Source organism: Anser cygnoides, chromosome 2 (genome assembly GCF_040182565.1).
Source record: "Anser cygnoides isolate HZ-2024a breed goose chromosome 2, Taihu_goose_T2T_genome, whole genome shotgun sequence".
In the NCBI taxonomy this organism is placed as follows: Eukaryota; Metazoa; Chordata; class Aves; order Anseriformes; family Anatidae; genus Anser; species Anser cygnoides.
In genome coordinates, this window is record NC_089874.1 from 91,467,112 (window position 1) to 91,492,242 (window position 25,131).

Below are 25,131 nucleotides of genomic sequence, written 5' to 3' on the forward strand. Positions count from 1 at the left end.
CATCTGAACTACCTTAAGCTTCCTTTAGAGTGAATAAAACTGACTTTAGAGTCAAAGTGATCAACAGAGTAATAGATGTAATTCATCTCAAAGCAAATATTTCAATTATTTCCCGTGTTTCAAGTGATTATAAAGCAAACTGCAATGTGTAGCTTTGACAGAATGTCTACGCTAAGGACTTCTGAACTTAAAGAGATGAGTTTCATTGTGCTTACCTGTTTACAAGTTGGAAGAACTTAGCCTGGTATGTTCTTTATTATCAATTTATTGCACCCATGTTTTGGGTGATTGCTTTAGTTCTTACCAGATTGCTTTAGATTGCTTTAATTCTTACCAGTTTATTAGGCTCAAAATCTTCCTTGCTACTACGCTCACCTTTCCACTGCACATTTGGCTCTTAACCTGGGACAAGCTGTCAAGTGTCCTATATCCTGTGCTGGGACAAGTATGATGCTGACACTGGTAATTTCTTCTTCCTCATTCTAGGGACCATTTGGGGTAATTTTTCTATGTTTGATAATATGCTCTACTTGTGTTTTTCAGTGGTCCATGACTCCAGCGCTTGCAGACCAGTTTCAGTGGTCTGTAAATAACAATGGCAACAACACATTTTCTGCACTGCAAGGTTACAATTTAATGTATACATAGATATATATATAGAGAGAGAGACATACATACATACAGGAAGAGGGTTTTTTGGTTTGGTTGTTTTCGTTTTTTCAAAGAATTTTCTTGTACAGCATAGTATTCTTGCCATGTTAGAAAGAAAGATCATTTATAGAGGAGTTATAAAGAATCAATTTCCAGTAATAAAGAGGTGTGCATAACTAGGAGGAGAGCAGAAGGGCAGATCAGTAGTCTCATCAAACATAGTCACTGATGAAAGAGCTTGACTTTTATAAAACAGGGTGGAAAAACATGAAGGGGAAGACATGGAACACAGGTACTTTTCATTGATGAAAGGGATGGAGTAAATGTTTTCTTCATGTCACTAGGGACAGAATAAAACATAACAAGGCTTATTTGAAAAAAAAAATGGAGTTGTAAATATATATGTAGTTTTCCTAATAAAGGTTGGAAAGCATTGGAATCAATTTCCTAGAAATGTTGTAAAATGTCATTCCTGGGTGGGTCAGAATAGGCTGGACAACCACAATTAGACACAGTGCAGGACAAACTTCCTTGGAGATAATAGCTGGACTTGGCAATCTTTTGGATCCTTTCTATTATTTATTTTTTCTCTCCATAATTCCTCAGGCAAGCAGCTGTGAAGACAAAAAGTTAGGATTAGAATGGTCAGCTACAACAAAATTAAGAATAATTCTGGACCAATAAATAAAAAAATGGAAGTTTGTGAGAACCTGCAACGCAGTTCAGGCACCATCGGTTTCAGGACATAAAAGAGGTAGTTTGATGGTGCCTACAAAGACTCTGCATTTCACTGTAAGAGATTATATTATTTGCTCATTTCCAAAGATATATCAGCCTCAATGAGGGAGCATTCCCGCTGTACCCAGAACCAAGCAGGGTTTAAGTGATCACAAAAAAAGGTACTATACTCTTTGAGATTCTCTACTGCAGCTTTGCAGAATGGTTGTGTATTGCATTTATGTGGCAAGGATTTGGTAACGGGGGCTGCTGGGGTGGCCTCTGTAAGCTGAGCCCAGCAGCTGCCCCATGTCAGATCAGAGCCAGCTCCAGATGGCTCCAAAAGGGATCCACCACTGGCCAGAGCTGAGCCAATAAATTATGTTTTTTGCGCCTCTGTAAGTGCATATCTAAGAAAGGGGGGAAAAAAAGAAAAACAAACAAACAAACAAAAAACACTGCTGTGCAACAGCAGCTGGGAGAGAGGAGTGAGAAGCAGCTCTGCAGACCCCAAGGTCAGTGCAGAAGGAGGGCAGGAGGTGTTCCAGGCTCTGGAGCAGAAGTTCCCCTGCTGCCTGTGGAGAGGCCCCTGGTAGATCAGGCTGTCTCCTTGCAGCCCATGGGTCCCACGGCAGAGCAGATCCCACTGCAGCCCACGGAGGAACCCCTGGTGGAGCAGGTGGATGTGGCCTGAAGAAGGCTGTGGCACATGGAAAGACCCCGCAGGAGCAGGCCCCTGGCTGAAGCTGCAGCCCGTGGAGAGGAGCCCACACAGGAGCAGGGGATCTGGGGGAATCATATCACAAAATCATACTATGGACTGGGTTGGCAGGAGCCTCAAAGATCATCTAGTTCCAACCCATGTGGGACCCATGTTGGAGCAGTGTGCTCCTTAAGGATGGACCCCATGTTACAGACCTATGTTGGAGCAGTTCTTGAAGAGCTGCTGCCTGTGGGAAGCCCCCACAGGATCAGTTTGGGAAGGACGACATCTTATGGGAGGGACCCCACGTGGAGCAGGGGCAGGCAGTGACTTTGAAGGAGCAGCAGAGATGAAGTGTCAGGGACTAACTGCAGCCCTCATTCCCTGTTCCCCTGTGCTACTCGGTGGGAGGACCTGTAAGAGGGTGGATGGGGGAAAGTGCTTTTACTTTGCTTTTAGTTTCTTACTGTTCTAGTCTACTAGTTATAGGCAATAAATTATATTAATCTCCCTTAATCTCCTTATGGTCAGTCTGCTTTGCCCATGACGGTAATTGATGGGTGATCTCCCTGTCCTTATCTCAGCCCTTGAGCTCTTTTCATCGTATTTTCTCCCCCTTTTCCTTTGAGAAGGAGGAATGAGAGAGTGGTTGTGGTGGGGCTCAGCTGTCCAGGAGGGTAAAACCACGACAGACGGTAAACCCAGATCTTATTTTACTTATTTTACATCATTAGTTCTAGCAACAGGCCTGATTCCAATGGCGCCCTGTAATCAGATTATGTGATGTTAAGCATGCGTGAAGTCTTCTCTGAAATAAAATTCACAGTACTTTACAAGCAAATATTTTTTTATTGTGACAATGAATCACTGCAAATGTTATGTTGCTCTTCATGAATCATACACTGTCTTCTATAAACAAGTATGAAATGGATATTCATTGGATATATACCTAAAGGGCTTGTGCTCTTGTTGAATTCTTGAAATTATATTCACTAGAATTATATTTTTCAGTGAATTATGAAATTCAAAACACAATTAAGTTACAAATGCATACAAGTAATATTTTTTAAAGCAAATTAATGCCAACAAAGCTACCATAAATAAGTACACACATGATCATCTCCTTACGCCTGATCAGAACAAATATCTTCTCTACACTCTGAAAAAATAATTCTGAGGAAAATGTAAGACTAAGAAAATTAAAATAAAGTATATTGTATTACTTATTAATGCTATGTTTCCTGGGCATTTGTTTTCTTTTTCTTTTTATTGAATGGCTACAATATCAAATCTGTATTAAACATACAAATTCAAGAGCACTATTAATATTTAAAACTTCTCCTTAAAAAGAAAAAATATATATATATATACACTTATATATATATTTCTTTCTTAATTAAGGAAAAGGTGGGTTGAAGTTCAGTGGCTAGAAATGCTTACCCCAGGCAGAGAATGGGTAGTTAGCTGCTGACAGTGTTTGTTGGAGCACCTAGTTTATTACTTCAGGGTTTGAATGTGATCCCCTGCTTCGTGGCAAGCCCAGGTGTGTTAATGCATACTGCAATGATGTTAAAAGGCTTGAAACAGTGATGGTGTCAAACTAGCTGTGTCACCACATTCAGAGCATTAAAATGCAGTTACAGGTTGAAAAAAATGATTATGAAAAATACCATATTCTTACCCAACTGATCTAATTCCCATATGCACTTGATGTGCTTACTTGACTGACTAAAACAAATGTTTTGTAATGTTAGCACTACAAAATGAAGACAGCTCTCTAGGATTGCACAGGATTTAATTCTGGCTCATATACCACAAGCAAACCCCTCAGATGAATTCCAGCTGTGGAACAGTTATTACTGATGATGATGTAACAGAGGGGAAGAACAGGTTCCTAGCAGAATTCACAAGGTAGGCAGGTAAAAAAATCATCAGGTGCATGCACACACACACATGCACAAATCAGGCAGTCATTACAAGCCAACAGAGAATATTTATCCTAATTATTTTCGTCTTGAATGTTGATGTCAAAAGTGATCTGTCTGTCAGTCAATGAAAAAAAGATAGAGGTCTTTCTCTGAGAAATGGGGAATGTGTGTGCTTCGTTGTCCTGGTTTCAGTTAGGACAGAGTTAATTTTCCTCCTAGTAGCTGGTAGGGTGCTATGTTTCAGATTAGGATGAGAAGAGTGCTGATAACATGCTGATGTTTTAATTGTTGCAGAGCAGTGCTTACACCAAGCCAAGGACTTTTCAGCTTTTTGCTCTGTCCTGCCAGCGAGCAGGCTGGGGGTGCAGCAGGAGCTGGGAGGGGACAGACCCAGGACAGCTGACCCAAACTGGCCAAAGGGGTATTCCATACCATCTGACGTCATGCTAAACAATATATCGGGGTGGCTATCCGGGGTTGAGGGAGGCCAGCTGCTTGGGGATAGGCTGGGCATTGGTCATCGGGTGATGAGCAATTGTATTGTGCATCACTTGTTTTGTACACATTATTATTAGTAGTACTATTACCATTATTATTATTATTATTGTTATTATTATTTTCCTGTCTTAATAAACTGTCTTTATCTCAACTCACAGGCTTCACTTTCCCGTTTCTCTCCCCCATCCCAGAGAGGGAGGGGGGAGGGTGAGCGAACGGCTGTGTGGTGTTTAGCTGCCAACCGGGTTAAACCACAACATTCGTATATGTGAAACTTCACGTTAGGAATTTAAAACAGCCTAAAATTAATGTTCTGAATTTGCACCAAAATGCTAATCCCCATCACTTCAGCACAGTATTTTTCTGAATTAGCTGTACCTTTATGAAATTATATGAGTGAAGTTTTGTAAGTATACCTTCTTAATTAAAGGACTTACGCTTTTGCAGTGTGCTTAATAACTTTAGTTTCGGAATCTTTTTTTTTTGTTTGTTTCTTAAAGTCGGTAGCACAAGTTATTTAAATAATTATCTACCTACCTATCTTCCTGTAATCTGCAATTCTTTCTGAACATTTGTATCAAGCAAAAACACATTGCCATAATATAGACACATGTTGGAGCCAGAACCATCTACTACTGTTCCTTGATTCTTGCTGCATGGTTCATACAAGAGCCAACTATAGGGAAGTAAAGGATAAGGATGTTGTGTATGCAATCTGTAACTATTTCTGAGACTGCTCACAGTCAGTATGGGTGCAATACAAGTCTCCATACATATTTCTGCAGGTTCTCCAAATCTAATGCCTCAAAGTACTTCACACCTGCTTGTCTTTTTTGAACTGAGAGTCTGTACCTTACAGGTCTGTGCCTTAAGAGAGCCTTGATGCACCTCATTATCAGAAACCATGGCAATTCATTGTAGTAACAAACTCAAGATACATGTATATAGTCTGCTTTAAAATTCACCTTGTAGAATCACAGAATCATAGAGCGATGTGGTTGTTTTACTCAGGTGGGCAGCTGAGCACTACCACAACTGCTCTCTCACTGCCCCTCCTCAAAGGGAAAGGGAGAGAAAATGTGATGCAAAGGGCTCAAGGGTTGAGATAAGGACAGGGAGACACCTCATTATATATATAATTCTAAATATAATCCATCCAGTGTAAATCCTATATATAATCCATCTTTGAATGGAGCAAGGTGCGGTTCATGTGTAACTATGTGACCAAGTAGTAAAAACGCAGGGCTGAATTAATTGAATCATAGAATCATTAAGGTTGGAAAAGACCTCCAAGATCATCTGGTCCAACCATCACCCTACTACCAATGTCACTGACTAAACCATGTCTCTATGCACCAAGTCCAACCTTTCCCTAAACACCCACAAGGACGGTGACTCCTCCACCTCTTCCCTGGGCAATCCATTCCAATGCCTGACTGCTCTTTCTGAGAAGAATTGTCTCCTAACTTCCAACCTAAAACTCCCCTGGCGCAACTTGAGGCCATTCCCTCTAGTCCTATCACTAGTTATCTGTGAGATGAGGCTGACCCCCAGCTCTGCACAACTTCCTTTCAGGTAGTCATAGAGAGCAATAAGGCCTCCCCTGAGCCTCCTCTTCTCCAGACTAAACAACCCCAGTTTCCTCAGCCGCTCCTCATAGGACCTGTGTTCCAGGACCTTCACCAGCTTCACAGCCATTCTCTGGACATGTTCCAGGGCCTCAATGTCCTTCTTGTACTGAGGTCCCAAAATTGAATACAGTACTCAAGGTGTGGCCTCACCGGAACAGAATACAAGGGGACGATTTATCCAAAATATTCTACAGTCTTGTTTAAGACATTTTCCTCACAAGATGGGGCTGCGTGTTTGAAACCCTTGGGTTCAGAAGATAAATTATCTTGAATTTTGCACATTAAAGAATGAGAGATATTGTACTAATCAAGGCATTGTTTGTTGTGTGAAGCCCAAAAGAGTGAATATTTCTGGCAAGCTTTGAATGCTTAGGCCCTGCTGGCATCCCAGCTCATGTCCATTGTTCTCATTATGGGTGAGAGATTTTCCAACATTTACTGTATACAGGAATAATGCTTAAATAATTATTCTTACAACTCCTAACTAACATGAATACAAGTTGTTTGTGTATATCCATGGAGCGTTATATTTAGAAGCACGTCACAAAGCTCCAGTGATGTTGCTCAGTACATCTGCATGCCCCCTAGAAAGAACTATGCCTACCTTTTCCCCATATATATACATACACACGTACATGCAAAAACAATGCAGTCATTTTTATATTAAAGAAAGAGTGATTTTTTTTTTCTCTGAAAGAAATTCAGAATCTTTAAAAACACAACAACAACAAAAATCTTCTCTGGAGGCATGCCAGATGCCTTTTCTCCATATGGTGAAATGTTGAGCATTTCATTTTAAATTCTTTACCAAAATCCATGAAGTTTGCTACAATATCAAAACTCAAAGGCTTAGACATATAGTGAAAAATTATCCAGCTCATATGGTTAGTAAGGTTCTACTGCATAACCTTGGAACAATGAAATCTTACAAGTTGATCAGACTAGTAACAATACACCAAAACATACTGGCAGATAGCAGCTAAATGAACCAGAATTCAATGAAATTATAAATAACTGACTGTTATTGTATAGTCATAAAGAGGAGGAGCAACTATAAATCACCCCTCAAAGCTTTCCTTTTAAATTTCAGACACTGTTCAGTCCATTATGATCATCCTAACTTATAAGCAATAAAATGTTTAGTGGGACGATTTAGGGAAGCAGAATATATGAGAGAAATTAAGCAGCTAATGGTGAATTGCTCAAGTTATAATTTACTAAATATTGTTGCAGATTCCTTGTGTCAGGTTGCAATAAAAGGAAGATCTTCTTATATTAATTTATATTGATTAATCAGCTCTTGGATAATAACTAAGGTTTTATGCAACATGAACCCACTATTTTAAGCTGGATGCCTGAGATTTGACACTCAAAATCTAACAGTACCTGCTACTGTAGCCTGAAAGTAGGCAGTCACACTTGAATATTGGCCTGTTGATCTGCTCTTGTGGTTCAATAATTAATGCCATTTGTTACTTCATTCTGATCAGTCCTTGTTTTTCTGAGAAATTTGCTAAAAATGAAAAGGATGAAAAATTAAAACTGGGCTGCATGAAGATTGTTCTAAATACTGCTCAAGAGTACAGAGGAGTAAAGTAGGTAGTTATTTATCTGAGTGGCACATATTTACTTGAGGACGCTGGACACTTTATAATAATGCATACCACCTCAAGCTAGGAAAGTGTGACTAAAGGCAGGACTGCAAATGTTGCTGTGTAAGCCTTTTCTTCCTTTATTCAATCCTTTATTTGTAGTGAAAAAGGGAGTAGAGAAGAAATTATAAAATTCTTGGTGTGCTACATTTGATGTTTTGGGTTTGCTTCTACTGTTTATCTTTAAAGAGGCCTTATGTGGTTGTTGCTCTAAGAATAAATAAAAAATAAATAAAAGTAAAAATATCAAAAAATCTAATAATTCACATGTTTTCAAAGGTGTTTTTGTTTTGTTTTGTTTTGTTTTGCTTTGTGAAAAGCCTTGGCAGATTTTTATAACTAGCTATGAATAAACAGCTTGAGAGAAAGTCACATGTGCACACCAGATTCAAAGAGAATCCAAACCAAGACATACTTAATAGCTGATAGATTAACTTTGCTTTTTGAGGGAATCCACTTTCCTGTTCATTATCCTTCCACAGTATGGAAGAGAAAGAACCCTGAAGAAAATATTTTTAAAATAATGATAATGACTATTATCTCTGTGTATTTTTAATAATAAAATTATGCAAGATAAAAACTGGAGTAACTCCATTAAATCTAACGGGGCTATGTGTTTGATTTACAGCCTTTTCAGATTGTTCACATTGTTGCTGTGATATGTGGCACTTCCAGGAAGAGCAGTACTGCACCAGGAAAGCTCGATAAAGCCCCAGCGTTACAACGTCACCTTGAGAGGAACTGGGCAAATAAAGTAATGACTGCGTGTTTCAGTAAGTGGTTGCAGTTTTAGCCAGTGACCACTTAGAAGTTTAACTTAGGATCAATATATCAAATTTCATTTGTGAATTCCTGAACTTTTTAGAAAGAGATAAAAATTAACTTAAAAATGGATAATGGATTTCTAATTATATGCAGTGCTTCCAATGAAACAGAAAATTAATGTCAGAATAAGAGTCAAAGCTGAACTCTTCCAAATGCACATCTGATGGGATTTAACCAGCAGGTTGAACTGTAACTTTTAGTTAAAAGTTTATAAAGCCACATTTTGACATCCAAATAGCTCAATGAGTGGAAGAATGTCATACAGTGCATGTGTTTCTCCATACAGTTTGGACATTTCAGATCAAAGTATGAAAATATCACCTAGGGAAGTGACTGGCCCTTTATTCTATTTGTTGGCAGTTCTCTTTAACTAATTTAGTCTAGCTCTACTCTTTTTGGAATAGAGTTGGAACGTAATGGTGCTGAGAAAGCACCCATAACCAGTGGATGGTGCCAATACGTGCTTTGGAACAGTGACAGACAGAGAAATCTACATGATTTTAGAAAAATACCCAGTAGGCATGATATGAAAGTCATCCTGCTCTCTGCATCAGCACTCTCCCCTGGGCTGCTGAGGGAAAGTGCAGTTCTTCAAGCATAACTTTTTACTTTTCCAGGCAAAGGATACAGCTATCTTCTCACATTTCTAAGTGCAGGAAGTGTTGATACTGTTGGGCAAAAGAAGGCCTTTTAACCTCCTTACCACTCTTTGAGGTACCTTCAATAATCAGACCAGTGTGTTTAGAAGGAAAGTCCTTCTTTCTTTACTCTGTACTTTCCTATACTGTTACAATTTACTAAATGCTCCCCAGGGGTCAACTTTATGTAGCAGTGCTGTGCATTATGCAGTAACTACCATCACAGCACTTATACCAGCACTAGAAAGAATTACACCTGTAACATTCTCTTTGATTTTACACAGTGAACAGAACAGTGTTCTCTGCATTGCCTCCAACTTTACAGTATAAAGAACTAGAATGACTTACTGCCCTCCTTCAGATTCAAGAGAAGGCAGATTTTCCCTTGCTGTTATAGATAAATAAATAAATAAATAAATAAATAAATGCTTTTACCCATCTTCTGTTCCAGCTGTAAAGATGTGGCAAGCAATGTAAATTGAGTATTCTTGGCAGGTAACTTCTTCCTAATATTTATGGGTCAGGTTGTCAGACATGAACAGCAGGGTCAGCCAACTTCTCTTCTACGGTAAGTGACATACTTTTCTACTTGTAAAGACCTAAGTGATTTTGTGCTCTGGTCACCTTATCCCTGTGTTTTTCTGTTTAATCTAAGAGAGACAAAAAGAAGGATCCCTTGATCTTAGCATTGAAAGAATCACTTTGCCAAAACTCTCCTCTGTTGCTAAAACTCGGTAGCACAGATTTAAGGAGCAAATCAATAGACTTCTCAGAAAACAATATTTTCCATCAGGATTTATTCTAATTTTTCATAGATTCATATATCCATATTCCATCCTATGATTTGTCATCTCATTAAATGATTATGTGAGTATAGATGAAAGTTAATTTAATTCTCTTGAACTCTTACTTGTAGAAGAATGAGGGGAACTATGGAAACCTTACGGGGATATTGGCTGTCTAAGCACAGACATCCAGTGTCTAGAATATCCTGATTTATCTTTATCTACACTCTAAATAGGTGTAGGCTTATGTTAAGATCTGTAGTGCATTTGCCAATCCTATGCAAACACTTGAGATACTCTAGGGAATCTAATAATATCAGTAGACACCTTTAGCATAGGCAGTTAAATTATTCCCCTATTTCTGAGCACTGTGAAAGATTCAACTAGAATCAGCAAATCATAGCTTAGAGATGTTACTTTCATAACTCCTGTACCAAAAGTGCAGCAATAGGGATGAAGTTCAAGTATCTTCTGGTTCATCTCTTAAAATACAGTTTGCATAATAAGAGAAAAAAACACTGCTACTTAAGCTATGTCCTGGTATTGGAGAATTACGATGGACAGAAAATATTTTCACACTTCCAAATGCTGTATTAACTAAAAAACTAAACCATCTTGTTGTCTTCTGCAGTATCAGATGAAGAGGATGAGAGGAAGCAGTTTCAACAGTTATTCTACCACACCACTGGGATCTAGGCTGGTTACAGCACTAGCAGTCGTTTCTGACCTGTTTCCAGTCAAGGATTTTGGCTGTTGCAGCATTTGTAGGTTGGTACAACCCCTAGTCTACCCTTGCAGCTCAGGAAATAGGAGTGAAACCTGCTTTGTTCAAGAATCACACTGTCTTTGGAGTCATTTTTTTATCTGTTTAAAAAAGCTAACCACAGAAATTCAGAGCTCTCCATGAACTTAATTTAGACTTTGAAAACTGAAAACCATTTAATTAGTCAACTCACCTATATGTAATACATATTCTGAATGAGATGGAAAGAGCTGCTCAAGGCTGATGTTAGATTCTACCTCTACCTTTTTATGCCTTGTCTTTAACTGGTATGTACTTCAGTTTTCAGAATAACTGCGACATTTTATTTTTGTAATACATAGAAAAATATAATTTTTTCAACAGAGGGACTGATCCAGTTTCTATTCAGATCAATGGAAATTCTAACATTCTTCTGAAATTGTATCAAGCCCTTAATAAGTAAAAATTTATTTTATTTAAATAAAATATAGAATGATACTATGGCACAGGAGGAGGTAAAAAATAGTCTTTTACTTTGAAATGCCTGTGTGCAGGTTCTCTCCATTTCCAACAGACACATTAGCTTCACATTTTAATTTTGTACTTAATGCCAAAATGTGATAAAAAAAAAATGTTCCTCATTATGCTGAGCTGTACTTGCATAATTATTCTTCAGGCTTCACTTAATTATATGCCCCACCATGTGTTACTTTTCAGCATCCTAAGTGGTACCACCTTACTGCTAGGAATATTAAACAATGAAAGGCAACACTCTTTTGTTTGGTTACATAGCATGCTGTGTCTGAATTCAGTCTCTTCTCACAGGTCCCCCCTCCCAGCTTCTGAATTATATCCTTTACAAGTGCTTCAAAGAAGGGCACTTATAGCCATGCTTGCTCTGCAATGTTAGGGCTGCTGTGTGGCTTTTAGTGTTTCCTGTATCCAAGAACTGTCCCCATTAGTCAGAATGAAATAATAATGATTAGGAAAAAAAAAAAAAAAAAAGATGAAAGATGAAAGAGAAGATTGAAAATAACAGGAAAAAAAAAAGGAAAAAAAAAGAAAGAAACTACAGAGATTCTGAAGTTTTATTTTAGGTCATTTTATTTCTTACCATGCCAAGATCACACACCAACAACTGAGATGAGGACAGAGGCATTGGAAAAGCTATTTATCCACAAACGGTATTTCTTAGATACGTAACACTGTATAACCTGAAAAAAACTGGGATGCTTAAGAATCGGTGAAGAAAAACAGGCAGTGACTAAAAAGAAACTGAAGATTTTGCTCCAATCCAATTGGATGAGAGTTCTGATCATGTTTTGTATGTCTCATCATACACACACACACAAAAAGGAAAAAAAGAAAGGGGGGGGGGGGGGAACACACCCCCGATCTCTTACGTGTCAAGCACTGAGATAGACTAACCAACACGGAAATTATATTTTTATAGAAACAGTTTTTTTTCCCCTTCCCTTCCCTTCCCTTCCCTTCCCTTCCCTTCCCTTCCCTTCCCTTCCCTTCCCTTCCCTTCCCTTCCCTTCCCTTCCCTTCCCTTCCCTTCCCTTCCCTTCCCTTCCCTTCCCTTCCCTTCCCTTCCCTTCCCTTCCCTTCCCTTCCCTTCCCTTCCCTGCCCTGCCCTGCCCTGCCCTGCCCTGCCCTGCCCTGCCCTGCCCTGCCCTTCCTTGCCCTGCCCTTCCTTGCCCTGCCCTGCCCTGCCCTCGCCTTGCCCTCGCCTTGCCCTCGCCTTGCCCTTGCCCTCTATTCGTCTGAGAATTATTTTAAAAGTCTGATCTGAGAAGCACATTAGCAATGTCCAAGTCAGTGAAACAGATGGGATTTTTACATGGTTAACACTATTCTTTACTACCCAGAGAAGCTGTGAATGCTAGGCTACTGATAAAAAAAGTTGGGTTTGTGTCATAGGGATATATTAGGAGTGTACCTGAGACAGGAAGCTATTTTAATGTTTTAACCAAATAAAAGTTCACTTTGTTTTATTTTATTTTACGGCTTATTTTGTATAACAATATTCCAAATTATATTCTTAAAACAAAACCCCTTTTAAAAAAAAAAAAAGGCAAAAAAAAATAAAAAGCAACATAAACGTTGCTTTTTTTTTTAACACATTAAGTTTTACTGATAAATAATCTTGTAAAACAAAGCAATCTATCAATCGTTTCCAATCAACAAATCCTAACATTTAATCACAGATGTATTCACACTTCAACACGGATCCACTTCTGTCTTTAAGCTTCTAATTAGTAATTGTGTTGTCAGAATGCAGAATCGTGAATCAAGGCTTTTCCTGTGCAGAAGATGATGGATTCTTGTACTTAACCAATCAAAAGTTTATTTACTTTTTAAAGAACACGTCTTTCATGTCTTTTAAAAGTAGGATCAGGTAATCAAAATGGAGGCTTTTTACCATTTTAAATCTCATTTTGAATGCTATACAAAGTGAATAATTGACAAATAATTACTGAAAAAGGCACTTCCCTCTAGGTTGTGGACTTCCACAGACATTACCTGATACAATGGATTTATTACTGTAAGTGCTATGGGTCAAAATTTGTCACCCTTATTTACATTTTTTTTCAAATGATGTATTTTCCTTCCCAGAATGAAGATGAATGCAGAAATGGTGGAACCTATTCTTACTGATTCACTGAATAAGAAAGAAAATAAAATGTAAAGGCTGGAGAAGCTGAGGAGAAAAAAAATCTGGTAGTTTCTCAGGTGAATATGTCGAAGTTTAGATAGTTTCTTTTTAACAAAGCTCATATGGAAAGTGAGCTCCAATGGACTTCTGCCTGCCAGCTAGGTTTACAACCAAAACTTTCCCAGTTTGCAATCATTTTTGAAGCTTTGAGTCCCCTTTGACTTCTTGATCCTGCATCGTGAAGATAGCTTGACAGTCATCAAGACTACTGGAAAGCTAGTGTTTTATATGTGGGTGAATGTGGAAAAATAATGCCCAGAGTCAAAGGCTGAGAGTTTAACTTTTTCTATCCCAAGAAAATAGTTCCTTTCACAAGCCGAAACTGCTGTGGTAGCTGTTTCACTGAGCTACATAAAAATCTGAACTGTATAAAAAGAGACACCTTTACTTAAAATGATGAAAGTGGATTTATTTACTAAATATTATTAATAATAATCATGTTTATTATAATTAATAATATTAATATTTTGGTGTATAGATAGCTGAAGCTGTCACAGTGTTTTTCAACATCTCCTCTATAAAGTTTTCCAATGTGTTGAAAGGACATTATAGTATACATTTTGTATTGTCATTGGCTTACCTCAAAAGGATGTAAAATATCCATTGCGGACAAAATCTGACTGCTGTATTTTGAAATTCTTGTATGTGCTGTCATCATCAGCACCATGAAAGATTAGCTTTGTGAAATTGGAGGGCTTTCCATTTTCAAGCTAGGTGTACTTTACTGCGTGGTTTTGTGAATGATGCTTTTCTTTGTTTGCTTGTTGTTTTTAATATGAAATAGTGTAAAGGCATTTGGGAAGTAGCTGAAAGGAATTGAATTCTTCAAATTAAAACTTTTCTAAATATTTCATGCTTTTCTGGATGAATAATTGCAAATATTATCCAATGATCTTGTCCTGGCCATAGACAGACAATGATGTTACCTTTCATAATGTGGCTCTTCTGCAAGCTGAACAGACTCTCCCAGTTTCCCAGCATTATAGGAAAAGATACAAGCAAAACTCCCTATCTTCAGCTGTTTCTTACCATCTCTTTTCTTGAACAACTGTCCACAAGAGGGCAAGACATAGTACGGATTAAAAACACAACCCCAAAAAATCTATAAAAGACACCTGTTTCATAATTTGATTTTGACATGGACTGGGATTTTTATGAACTGCAACTGTTATCATTTGTAGAAATTTCTATGTCTACGACAGTTAAATTTTGTACAAATTATGTGCACCCATAAGGCTTAACTGACAGGCAATTAGAAATGACAAGCTAACAAAAATGGCCACAAAGTAGTGTAGTTCATAAAGACTTATTTGAAAAAGTAGATTTTGTTTTAAACACAAAGAAACAGAGAGTGCCTCTCACACAGTCACACAAATCACAGAAGTGCTATCACACAATAGTAGTAAGAGTATTTTCAAGTGCTAAGTAAGAAACTTGTCTTGCAAAAAAAGTTTTTCTTTTTTTTTTTTCCCTAAGACCACCCTGTACCACGATTCTTTGTAAAAATTCAACTTAAAAATAACACAACATTCCTTATGCATTTTTTTTCCCATTATATCAATATGCTGTTGTATCCAATATGCTTGTGACAGCTAATGTAAGGAAAAAAGAAAAGAAAATAAATAGGAGTAAAAAATAATATCTCCAGTAAATATTCCTGTATTACTCCATTAAGAAAATGAATAAGGTTCTTTTGTTAAACTTTTTCTTCATCAAACTGACAGGTCTTAAGAAATCTGATCTGGTGACCAGTCACTAGCGGAGTTCTCCAGGGATCCATTTTAGGACCTGTTCTTTTCTATGTTTTCATAAATGATCTGGATGTAGGACTCCAATGCATGCTAAGTTTGCAGATGATACTAAATTAAGGAGGATCTGTTGACTCCCTTGTGGGTGGAAAAAACACTTTCTCTTTGTGAAGAGTGATCTCGACGAATTGGAAGACCGGACAAACACATACTGCATAAAATTTAATAAGGGCAAGTGCCAGATTCTGCACCTGGAACAGGACAACCCTGGATACGCACTGGGGACAAGTTGTTGGAAAGCAGTCCTGTGGAAAGGGATCTGGGGGTTTTGGTTGATGGCAATCTGAATACAAGTCAACTGTGTGACCTGACAGCCAAAAGGGTTGCACGACGCACAGCGTTGCTAGCCAGATGACGGAAATGATTGTTCTGCTCTGCTTTGTGCTGGTGCAGCCTCACTTTGAGTACTATGTGCTGTTTTGGGTGAATGAGTCCAAAGAAGGTAACAAAAATAGTGAGAGCTGTAGAGGGGTAGATGTATGAGGAGTGGCTGAAGTTACTTAGTTTGTTCAGCCTAGAGAAGAGAAAACTGAGGGGAGGCCTCATGGCAGCCTACAGCTTCCTCACAAGGAGAGTGGTGGGGTAGGCACAGATCCCTGCTCTCTGGTGAGCAGTGATAGGACATGAGGGAATATCATGAAACTGCGCCAGGAGGGCTTCAGACTGGACATAAGAAAAAGGTCCTTTACTGAGAGGATGGTTGGGCACTGGAACAGGCTCCCCAGGGAATTGGTCACAACATCAAGCCTGCTGGAGTTCAAGAAGTGTTTGGACAACACTCTCAGACATATCGTTTGTTTTTTGTGTAGCCAGGAGTTGTTCTCGATGATCCTTATGGGTCCCTTCCAACTCAGGACATTCTATAATTCTATGAATCAAGTAGATTTTGGGACTACCCCCACAATAAATAAATAAATAAATAAATAAATAATTCTTTCATTCTTTTCTATACACAGAGTGTGATTGGATTTAGCACGTTTAAAGGTCAGGAATGAAGTTCCTTATCTGACCAGCCCAATAGCTGTCTATAGCAGCCCTCCCGTTTTGTTTGTCTTTTTTGTTTCTTTGTTTGTTTTTGAAACTGTTGAGCATGTCCCCTCACTAACTGCATAGTAGCTTAGACAACACAACTCAGCTACTGTCCTGATCTCCAGTCTGCCCATCTTCCAAGAAGCCCCCTCAACTATTGCTATATTTTGCAGCAACACTTTCAGAGAGGCAAAGGTGCTGAAAAAGGGGAAATCAAACTGAAATTTCAGTTAAGCTTGAAGTTAGAAAAGCTGAAGTCAATATCGATTGTTCAGGCAATATAAAATCCTACAACAGAATTTCTACATCTTGCTTTTTTGTCTTGATAAAAAGCTCTGACTATATGATTTAGGAACTATATGATCTCAGAAGTTTTTCAAAACTGACTTGGGCCAGAATTATGAATTTATCATATTGTAAAAATACTTCTAAACTATTCTGGGTAAGAATCAACTGGGGTGGGAGGAAGTTAAGAAAATAGGAAAAAAAAAAAAAAGATGAAACAAAGAAACAAAATAAAACAAGAAACATAAGAGATCCATAACAAGACAATTACAACATCAGTTGTTTTTTGTTTTTTTTACAACAGATGCTGAGCTTCATGTTTTCCATAAACCTAGGGTAGATAGTGTGCTAAAAATAGGGTGTTTTTTCTTTTCTTTATTTCTTTCTTTCTTTCCTTCTTTCTTTCTTTTTCTTTCTTTCTTTCTTTCTTTCTTTCTTTCTTTCTTTCTTTCTTTTTTCTTTTTTTTTTTCTTTCTCTTTCTTTCTTTCTTTCTTTCTTTCTTTCTTTCTTTCTTTCTTTCTTTCTTTCTTTCTTTCTTTCTTTTTCTTTCTTTCTTTCTTTCTTTTTTCTTCCTTCCTTCCCTCCTTCCCTCCTTCCTTCCTTCCTTCCTTCCTTCCTTCCTTCCTTCCTTCCTTCCTTTCTTCCTTCCTTCCTTCCTTCTTTCTTTCCTTCTTTCCTTCTTTCTCTTTCTTTCTTTCTTTCTTTCTTTCTTTCTTTCTTTCTTTCTTTCTTTCTTTCTTTCTTTCTTTCTTTCTTTCTTTCTTTCTTTCTTTCTTTCTTCTTTCTTTCTTTCTTTCTTTCTTTCTTTCTTTCTTTCTTTCTTTCTTTCTTTCTTTCTTTCTTTCTTTCTTTCTTTTTTCCTTCCTTTTCTCTAATAAGAGAAAAAGAGAGATGGGAAAAATATTTGGATTGATGCCCAAAGTCCCATTTTAAGGTTTGAGTTTTCATCCCAGCTACGTAATGGTAGAGAGAGACAATGGAAGAGAGAGCGCTATAAAAAGTTCAATATAGATAAAAAATCTACTGAAAGAGCACTGTTAAAGTCACAAAATCAGAGACAACAAAACGATTAAACTTGCCTTCCTTCATATGCAACATCATGCAGCCTTTAAATACATCATGAAGTGTGGGGGGGGGGATTTACCTAAACCTTCCCCCACATCATTCAGGGTATATGAAGAATGGAACTGAAGTAATGAACAGGTCTTTAATATTTTGGTTACTTTTGCTGTGTCCCTAGGCCTCATGCATGCTATACAAACCCTGACCTGAAGATGGAATTATTCATTTCTTTATGGGCTTCCCTACAGTGCATATTACATCCAGCTCTGTGAGTTTCAGAAAAGTTAATTTATCTCAAAAAAAAAATCTTGCTGAAGTGACAAGATAATATATTCCTCTTTACAGATAGACAACAGAGGTTCACAAGCAACAGTCAACTTTGAGCTACCCCAGCCCCAAGTTGTGTTTTTTTTGTTGTTTTTTTTTAATCGTGTTTCATAATAATTTGAACCTTCAAATACATCAGCCATTCACTTTAATAGCAGCTGTGACTGCTTGCTGCTTCTTCATCTCAGTCCCCAGGATCTCAAGGTGGCATTGAAGAATGAGAAGAACACAGTTACTTACCATCTGTGAAACATTTGATGTGAGGGAAGGTGCAACATCACGCAGGAACTCTGGTAGTCAGTTGGACTCTGCTTCTGTAAGCCACAGCTTAGCTACTCTGAAGGAAGGCCACCTTTTGTCTTCCAACCTTTGTAAGAAATAAGGTAGAAATACCATGTACAATGTCACCCTTTACTTCCCAGGTCTGAGCTGGAAGCATTTTTGTCTACTGACTGAAATATAAGATCAATTTAAAAACAGGTGTTCACCTCAAGTAGAGCTTGCTCATAATTGTGTGTCATTTAAAGGAGTGAATTAAGATAATGGACAAACTTCATTATAATGTTTTCTAAATTTCAACCCTTTCATTGATGTTTCAGCTCCTTGTCACCTCTTTCTCTTCTCTTGATTTTCTCCTGTTCCTCCAGATTCTAATCAGGTGCTTTGTTTTGTTTTGTTTTGTTGTGTTGTGTGTCTGCAGCTGCTCCCCCTGCATGTTTGCTCACTCTGTGTAGGTGCAGTAACTGCACTTAGTCAGCATTCAAGACTGTAAGAGGTTTAGGCAAGATCAGTGAACACAGGCTTCTAAGGTATATAAGCTTTTACTGAGTATATGCAACCCATATTTTTTCAGACCTTTCAATATGTCCAAATATGCATGAATTGTCACAAGAATGACAAAGGTACAATGTCCAAATACAAATGATAGCTCTGTGAAATACCATGTCCCTGACCAGAGTGACAGTGTGAACCTTTCAAATAAAATATTTTAAAGCTAAAACAGTACTTATCTCTAATCCGCTCTTCCTCTACTGTTGGTCTTATAGGTAGGTGATTTAGATTTGAATAAAAGCGTAAAAAAAAATCAATCAAACAACAAAACAAAACAAAACAAAAAAACAACTTACCATCATCTCAAATCCTGAAAGATATAACCAGCATAAACACATTACACCTAGTTTCACAAAATTACGAATTTACAAACTAGGAGCATGATGGAGTGTATTATTTATGTTTATGCAAATTGGTAACCAGAATAAGCAATCTTTTTCAAGTAATATAAAATATCATTTGGCAAGTATTTTCCGGATTGCTAAGTGTCCCAAGTACTAGTAGTTTCAAAAGGTTATTCCTTTATACCTCTTCATTATGATTAAGCTACCAGATGCATTACTGTTTCTGGAAGCCCACAATCACATCATGTGCACATACACATATACAAGAAAATAGTTGACATGGCAACACTTAAAATATAAAGCTTTGTCTAACTTGACTCTTGAATCTTCAAAGATTACAAATGCTCTGAACATAGCCAAAGCTTTCATTGTCTCAATAATGGCAATTTTGTGCTCATGCTATTGCCTTAGACTGAATAGATACATAACTGTAAGAAGTCCCACTGATACTGTCAGGTTTGAAAGTTAATCTTCCACACATTTTTTTTTTCAGAATTATTATCAAAAATAATCATTTTTGAGCTACACTGCTACTAGCTCTGTTAAACTTGCAAGTACATTATAAATCAAGCTTGTTCGTAAATTTCCTATATACTTATTATATAATTAACTATTGCAGTGATAGTGATACTATTGCAAAGAAGCAACATGATATGTAGGAAGAGGCTAATACGATGACTTGGGTTAGCAAAGCCAAACAGCAATCCTCAGTGAAGAAAACCAACCTCCTTCTTTACTTTTATAAATCAGAAATTTCTTCAGAAAATGCAAAATTCCTTTTTAAATAATAAGCCAATCTTTGAAATAACAGCAAGAATGGAAAAAAAAATGCTGAAAATATCAGACAAGATTCCTTTCTGTTTCAGCATTCTAGAGAGTTTATCATACATGCAGGCATACCCAAAAACACTTACATAAAAAATTAGTCAAATTCGCTTGAATATATAATGTTATTCACAACATGGCTATAAATAATAATGATCATGAATACTTAGGTCTGATTTCTCAGGAGGTCCCAAAATGATTAGGTCAGTCTTGCCAATGTCTTCATAAAATCCAGCTGTAGAACTGAAACTTCTACTGCTTTTGTGAGTGTATCTGCCACGTTTGGGATCACAGCAATTGCTAAAAGAATAACGCCCCCTTGTAGTAATTATGACTAGGGATATTCTCTGGCCTGCTTCAGCAGCTGACAAAAAAACGAATAAGTTTAAAGACAAGATAGACTTCTATATAACATAAAATGGAGCAACACTTTACCACTGATAAACAAGTGGTAGGTATGCCTTAAAATGTTTTGAGAACATTATTCATGCTTGTGTTGAACAATGATTCAAGTTCTGAAGTTCAATGATATAGAAAATGGGCTGTGAGACAGGGAAAGAAGTAACCCTCACTCACACCTCTGTGGGTAGCACCTTTTACACTGGTTAGGAAGCCTGTAAAACTTTGTTAGAAATTGAGTCCTAATGGCTAATTCCAATTGCAGATGTTTCTTTGGCACCCAGCCACCAATGTAATTGAAAAACTGGATTATTCAGCTGTATCACAAGAGATTATTTGTATCCAACAGGCTGCTTCTAGTAAGTACCATGAATTGGCTTGCACAAAGTTATGATAAAGTATGTACATCATATGGCTTCCCCATACTATAATACTGAGTTCACTATATTATGAAAACAGAAAACATTTAAATACCTTTAAATTTCTTTTTTCAACATAATAGCCCTCCATGCAAGTGATTGCAAACAATTATCCAACATAACCATTGTGTGACTAATGAAAGAAAGTGGAACTCTTTTAACTTAATTCTTTCAGTCAACTCTGTCTAAGATCATCCAGCAGTCCAACCACATTTTACAGACAGAAAAATAAAAGTCACTGGAGAGGAACAGTAACTCACCAATCAATAAAATCTCCATGAGACATTGAGCTTGAAGTTGATTGACTTAAAGAAGTCTTCAGTTAGTATCACATTAACCTTCTCACAGTTTTTCCTCTCAGACCTTTAAGGCATAAGATACATTTGGTGGATTGAGAAATAAGACTCTTCATCAGCTGTAATTATTTCCTGAAAAAATAAGTTATCCTATCTTGCTTACACAGAGAAAACATTGCATCATATTCCATGATACGATATTCTAGATGATTAATTTCTAGTACAACAGATTTTTAATTCTAGGTCCACAAAAAATCCCTCTGACCACATGGCCTTGTGAAGATGCATCTAATCTATTTCCAGAGTAGTCTCACAGAAGTAATCTGTATTGCTATTCTGCAATAACTGTTCTAGGTTCTTTCTTCCCTGAAATCTTATCTTATGCTATTCTACAGCCTTTTTAAGTGCATGAACAATTTATTTCAAATCCAGAGTGAAGAACAGTGTGAATAAGATAAGGAACTTATGTAGAAAATTCTTATTTCAATACTGAACTCAAATTCAAAAATAGGAATCCATAGAGAGTATTCTAAACAGGATCTTTCTTTTTTTTTTTTCATTAAAAAAAAAAGTACTCCAGGTAACATATTTTCTTTTCATTTTTGACTGAGATTGTTGGATAGCAACATTCAATCATGGTCTTATGCATAGATATTAGTTGTCAGCTGATCAGTTCCCTGCAGGGCAGAGCAGCCCATGCCATTGTATATGCAAGGAGGGTCTTTGCGGGACCAAAGCACTCCAACTTGGCATTGCTAGTTGGTCGAGGGAAATGATTGTCCCGCTCTACTCTGCGCTGGTGCAGCCTCACCTTGAGTACTGTGTGCAGTTCTGGGCACTAGAGTACAAAAAGGACATTAAACTGTTGGAGAGTGTCCAGGGGAGGGTGACGAAGATGGCGAAGGGCCTAGAGGGGAAGACATGAGGAGTGGCTGAGGTCACTTGGCCTGTTCAGCCTGGAGAAGACGAGGCTGAGGGGGGACTTCATCGCAGTCAACAACTTACTCGCAAGGGGGAGTGGAGAGGCAGGTGACCTATTCTCCATTATCACCAGTGACAGGACCTGCGGGAATGGTGTGAAGCTGAGGCAGGGGAAGTTTAGGCTCGACATCAGGAAGAGGTTCTTCACCGAGAGGGTGGTTGCACACTGAAACAGCCTCCCCAGTGAAGTAGTCACTGCACCAAGCCTGTCTGAATTTAAGAAGCAATTGGACTGTGCACTTAGTCACATGGTCTATACTTTTGGGTAGACCTGTGTGGTGCCAGGAGTTGGACTTGATGATCCTTATGGGTCCCTTCCAACTCGGGATATTCTATGATTCTATGATTCTATGAACTTTACTGCTGACTGGCAGCTTTCATTTCTAACCTTTATTGAGCTTGGAATTGTAACCTCAGTAGTCACTTTTTCCTCAGTAGGAAAAACAGATGCATAGTCCTGCCGAAGAACATGCATGACCTTTTACGGTTTTAAAAAAGGACCTAATCTGGAAAGTGTACTGCATTACTAATACGACACAAAGTAGAACTACACAATTCAGGTCCAAAGCAGAATAAATGGGTCTTCAATTATTAGATTTCTTTGGCATGTTTGAAAAGTCATTCCCCTGTGCATAGATGCTCTGGCTATGACCTGGGAGAGTGTCCAGTGATGACTCATCTTTTAGAATCATTGAAGGGGGAGAAAAAGAGGCAGTAAAAATCTTGAATAAACCATATAATTCATGTCATAAAATACAATTGATAATTCTCATGTAAGTTATGCTACATGAAAACCATTTCTAGATAAGAAAAGGCAGAAATTTCACACAAGGTTATGACACATTCACTACAGAGATTCATACAGCATAGTTTATTGTGGACAAGCCACAGCCATCAGGGTGAAATTTAACACTGATAGCATGAGGTGGACTATTTCTATGGCTCTGCTTGCAATATTTGAGAGAATCATACAGCCTGATGCAGCACATGAATAAAGCAAAAATAACCAATCTGTAACCAAGTTTTAGGACTGTGTCTATTAAATCATTTTCCTAATAAATACAATCTCTTTTTTGATATCTTTATAAACATATACTTTGTACCTCCCTGTAACACTAGCTTAAGATTTAGTTAGTTCCATTGACTACAAGATATTTGGGAGGATTATATTTGTCTCTAAATTACTAATTGATAAAATTAAATTTACCTATCAAGTGCCTTGAATTGGAATAGGCAAAAGTATGGAGAAATGAAAAGTGATCTATATTTGTTATCTGCTTTCCTTCCAAACCAGGTGATGCTGCTTAGTGTTCTTTTTTTTTTTTTCCTTTTTTTTTCCTCTTGTCTAATTTACATTTAACTTGACTGCTGATAATGTGTCTCTAATTTGTAATTTCAACTGATTACTGATGACGTACATGGATTTGAAGTGAATCCTATAATCAGCCTTCATTTTCAAGAGTGACTTAGGATTTTGGTTGCCCATCTGAAAAGGATCTGATTTCTTTTACAGAAATTATCAGAACATTCACCATCTGAACCTGTAAAGACCCTTATAGTGTGTGTCTAATCATTGAATCACTCACAATCATTGGCTACTTCAGACAATTTAGCTCCATCACCTTTAAAGACTTCTGCATTTCTTTTGTTTTACAGGTTTTCTTTGGTTTTGAATACATATCCATCATGAACTCCTTTAAAGTAATTTAAACTGTAGTAGTAGAAAACCTCTCATGCAATGTAATTTACATATATATATATATATACATATAAGGGGGGTCATTTTAATCATTTAAATTATATTTGATTTATTGTATTCTTTTTTTTTTTTTTTTAACTCAGAATTATTGCTGTGCTTATGATATGACATCAACAGAATAGACCATTACCAAGGGGAAATGCCTTCCTTCCTTCCTTTATTTATTTATTTATAAAGAGTGACAGAAACCCACACAATCATAAAACATATAAATGCTAAAATGCAGTCAGAAGTATTCTTCTCTGGTTAGATGACTATTTCTGTAAGAGTTCTCTTTAGCTATGACAGATACCTTGTATGCACGTAATAATTTGGATGGTGCAGTAAGTAAGGTGAAAGTTGTGTCTCTTACCGTTGTGGAACTGCTGCACTTCCATTGCCAGGAATGACAGAACCTATCCAGTTCTTCATCCAATAGAAAAACACACTGCCCATTCTGATAAAATTCTTTTAAATCTGGTACTCTTTATCTCCTTTTTATTCTGTGATTAGTAGTTAACATTAGCTGTTTGGCAGTCTGAATTATCATGTGTTCTTTTCAAATTCAGTTTTCTCTTTGTCTCAGCCTTGTGAAGGTATTTGGTGTCTGCTTAGTGCAACAAACACTTTCTAGATGGCTTTTTACTGTAAACAACACTGATTTTAGTCAGAGAACTTTTCTCAGTGCAGGTGCTTTTCAGGGTGTTTTGAACACCTAATACAGTCAAGGTTAGCTTCTTGTCTCAACAGTGTTAATATACATAAGCAGAAAACAGGGAAGAGATGGGGAAATATTCATTTCAAGAGAAAGATTCTTTAATACATTGCAAACATTCCATGCTGTATATATATATATTACTGTAATATATTGAATATCAAAATCCATTTTTATCTGGCTCAGTATTTTTTTCCGTAGAAATCTACATAAATACATGTATCCTAAGCACATTCTAAGTGCCATCCTCTTGACGTGTCTTTGAAAAACAAAAACAAAAACAAAAACATCATTTTAACATAAGATGCTAAAAGCATAGTTATTTGGAGCAGGCAATAGCAAGTGCAGATTAACTGAATAACTATTTTCCTCTTAAACCCTGTAAGAGGGAAAGGAAACGGAGAAAACAGAAACAGCTTAACTCACCAAAAATCAAACCACTGCATTGCCCTCTTAGCCACTGAGTGGTTTGGGATGTAAGACCGAAGATTACATCAGTACAATAGAGGCTCCTTCCTCTCTCTACAATCACAAGCTGTACACCATGGGAAAAAAAAAAAAAAAAAAAAAGGCAGCTTT

At 37.4% G+C, this 25,131-nt stretch overlaps 1 long non-coding RNA gene across 1 annotated transcript; it reads right to left on the reverse strand.

The window, feature by feature from the left end:
- Positions 1-982: 982 nt before the first annotated feature.
- Positions 983-25,127, reverse strand: LOC106045944 (uncharacterized). The gene is made up of 4 exons (XR_001213007.3): positions 24,979-25,127; positions 21,083-21,185; positions 18,245-18,371; positions 983-1,265 (listed from the first exon to the last, which is right to left on the reverse strand). It is a non-coding gene; the product is annotated as an uncharacterized lncRNA (long non-coding RNA).
- Positions 25,128-25,131: the final 4 nt, after the last annotated feature.